We start from the raw sequence: 3,944 nt of genomic DNA, 5'->3' as shown, positions 1-3,944 counted from the left end.
CCTCGCCTCCCTCGTCGCGGACGCTAAGCCGCAGGCCTGGCCCCCCCAAGGGAGCAGGGCAGCCGCGGCCCGGCCCCGCTCCAGTGCCGGGCAGGGAGGCCGGCTCAGCACGTGGGCAGCAGCGGGCACCTGTTAAAATAGGGTCCGTGACAAAGTCCGGCGCAGACTAACTCTGCTGTAGAGTGACCAGGGGGCCCGATTGTACAGGGACAATCCTGATCTTTGGGGCTTTTTCTTACACGGGTGCCTGTTCCCCCCCGTCCTCTGTCCCGATTGCCCACACTTGCTGTCTGGTCACCCTAGGGCTGCTGCCAGTGACAGAAGACTGAGCTGGTGGCTCCCGGCCCCACATTTTCTTGGCTATTATTAATGAACCTAGTTTGGGCCCCTTCGACCCAGGCTGATCACTGCTTGACGCTAAACAAGACACTAAACACTTGTCTCTGGTACCTTGTGCTCCTCTGCCTGCCTTGCAGCCACCTGTTGTGTCTTGTCTGGTGATTGTAGGCTCAGTGGGGCAGCACCTACCCTATGGCTGAGTCTAGCACAACAGGGCCCGGATTCCTGATTGAGGGCATAATATAAATAACGACCAGCAGCGGCTACAGCAATGGAAAAATATTGACAGAACATCCACCTCAGACAAAGGAAAATACAGAATTTGACATACAGCCTCATGCACACTCTCTGGCTAACAATTGCGTATGCGTGTGTGTCATTGTTTGTGTGCGTATCATTCAGTGTATGTGCTTTCACTATTCTCCATGGACTGGCACAATTGTTTTTAACCCAAATGTATTGCTAATTGACATGGAAAATAATAACACTCCGTACTCATATAGCAGCTTCCAGCTGAGATTCTCAGAGATTAATGAATTGTTGTCGTTTCACATGGACTGTCACAGGGGACAAGCATTATTAGCCTGACAGAAAGTTTAAGGCCTAAATTTTCAAGAGGCCAGTCATTTTGGATGGCCAACAGTAGATAGGGCTTGACTTCCTGAAATGCTAGGCACTACCAGCTCTCACTGGACGGGCGGCCCGTGTCAAACTGAAAAAAACAAAACAGGTGCTCTCCCAACCTTTGCTCACAATCCAGGCTCCACCCACATCCAAAATGAGACTGTAGATTGTGCAGCTCTTCATAGCTCTACCAGGCAAAATTTTTATACCATGCTTATCACTATGGTATCTGCTCATCCCTCCTCTTGCATGCTGAGATCCCCGGTGTAATAGTTAACAACTCGGACATGTAATTTGTCATCATTAGTCTCTGGAGTTAACACATCAAGAGAAATGAATTGGTGGCTATTTCAAATGTCAGCCTTGCCGTTTTAGGCTCTCTCTGCAGCCATCACAGCAAGTGTTTACACCCAATTCACAGTTCGAGACGTGCTTCGTGGCCACAAAACACTACAGAAAGCTTAGATTCTAGGCCACAAGATACAGACACCGGGAAAAGGTCCAGGAGTCAGGCCAATCTAACCCCAAGGTTGTTAGTGCCCAGCACCTATGAAAATCAGGCCCTAGCTATCTTAAGTTGGTCAAAATGGAAACCCTCAAAATTAGTGTCTACTTTTGAAAATGTTAGCCTTCCATGACTTGCCCACCGTCGCACAGTGAATCGGTGGCAGATTTGGGAATAAAGCCCAGATTTTTCTCAGTCCGACTCCTCTGCTTTGGGCAAGTCACAATCTCCCTATGCCTCAGTTTCCCCACTGGTAAAATGATAATATCTCTGTAAAGCACTTTGATAACTATATCTCACATGTTCTATATCCCTATTATTTAAATATCTGTAAAATGGAATACCATCCTTAAGACCCTGAGATCTATGGAAGAAAAGTGCTAGGTTTTATTATCAACCACAAACCCACTCTTCCTTAGCTATCCAAGCCCACAGATTCTTCCCCTTCCTCCCAGCTGAATATGCACCTGTCTGCGCCTCAGAGGCATCCTTTGACTGAGAACATAACTCACCAGTTATTAAACAGCTGACAGCCTGCTGGGTCGTTTACTCCCCTGTGTATCAAGCGTCACTAGCGACTGCTTTCCTCATTACAGAACCCTCATGAAGATAAACGCAACTGCCAACGCAGCCCTTCTTGTTCCCTGCTGCAAGGAGCATGGCAGTCCTGCGCCCACTCCCATTAGCCCTGGTGAACTGCAGTTACGTTGGTCATTGTCAGCCAGCACGGCACAATTGCTGGCATGCTGCTGTATGTGCCTGCGGGCTAGGGACTTGTCCATGAGAAGGCAGCAGCACAGGGCTGTTCTGCAATGACACAGGACATTGCTGATGACAACAAGAAAATACCTTCTAGCTGGGGTAAACCCTGACTAGCTCAAGTGTACAAATCCTGAGGCCTGGGTATTTGCAGTGATGGGGTAGCACTTGTGCCAGCACAGCAAGATGAGACTAAGGGGGGATATGATGGAGGTCTATAAAATCATGAGTGATGTGGAGAAAATGAATAAGGAAAAGTTATTTACTTGTTCCCATAATATAAGAACTAGGGGCCACCAAATGAAATTAATGGGCAGCAGGTTTAAAACAAATAAAAGGAAGTTCTTCACGCAGTGCACAGTCAACCCGTGGAACTCCTTGCCTGAGGAGGTTGTGAAGGCTAGGACTGTAACAGGGTTTAAAAGCGAACTAGATAAATTCATGGAGATTAAGTCCATTAATGGCTAGTAGCCAGGATGGGTAAGGAATGGTGTCCCTAGCCTCTGTCAGAGGGTGGAGATGGATGGCAGGAGAGAGATCACTTGATCATTACCTGTTAGGTTCACTCTCTCTGGGGCACCTGGCATTGGCCACTGTTGGCAGACAGGATACTGGGCTGGATGGACCTTTGATCCGACCCAGTACAGCCGATCTTACGTTCAGTGTGTCCACACTAGCCTTGGTAGTTTGGTTGTGGCTTTGTCCCCTGCCCCAGGCTGAGCAGAGAGGCCAAAGGACTGCATGGGTCTCTGAACTTGAGCTCTAGGCTCACACCTTATGGGTGATGCCTTCCAGGTCAGTGGCCAGATGAGAACGAGGCCACGCACGGGAAGTTCGCTGTGCCCCTGGCCACACTGTCTCTCTTCCCTAGATGGCTCCAGCCTCCAGGGACGTCAGTCAGGCGCCTTTTACCAGCACTGATTTCACTGCAGTATCATTCAAAGCAAACAAGGAACTAAATCAAATGTCCGTGGAGCCAAAGAAATGTCCCTTTGCTGCATGAAATATTGACAGGAACGTCCCCAGGGACAAGCCCGGCTTCCTGCCGCTCTCTGCCAGCAAAGGGCCTTGCAGACTATGTCTTCAGCTGTCTTCCAAGACAACAAGCTAACACAATTGGGAAGTCTTTAGGGAGATGGCATCTTGATGCCTGACTGATGAGTGTAGTTAATTTCACATGTTCTTGGTTTTCCACTTAACCACAACCTGGTGCACCAGATGCATCAGGAAACAAGGCCTCTTCAGCACCAATACTAATGATACCAGCTAGCTCTTCTCATCGGTATATCTCACTGTAAAGCGGGACAGTATCATTATCCTCATTTCACAGATGGTGAAACTGAGGGACAATGACTTGCCCGTGGTCATGCAGCTGGCCAGTGGCAGAAGTGGGAGAACCCAGCTCTCCTGAGGCCCAGTTCAGTGCACAATCCTTTAGGCAACACCAGGTACAGGACTCATGCTGCCATGGGGAGGTTGAGGGAAATGCCCAGTTCCTTCTTGAAACTAAAGCAGGAAGGCCCCAGGTTAAGTATTTAGCCTTCAATCACCTCTAGGAACATCTGTTTGATCCATTTGGCAGACCCCTGAGACCCAAAATGGTACGGTGCATGCTGAGACCTGCAGACTCTGCAGATTATCGCTCTGTATTGGAGAGGAGAGCAATCTCACCCTGTTCTGTTTTAGGCAAAATGGGGTAGGTGGCACCCATGTTCCC

The sequence above is a fragment of the Chelonoidis abingdonii genome, chromosome 24, assembly GCF_003597395.2.
Source record: "Chelonoidis abingdonii isolate Lonesome George chromosome 24, CheloAbing_2.0, whole genome shotgun sequence".
In the NCBI taxonomy this organism is placed as follows: Eukaryota; Metazoa; Chordata; order Testudines; family Testudinidae; genus Chelonoidis; species Chelonoidis abingdonii.
Note: the sequence above shows the minus strand (reverse complement) of the source record.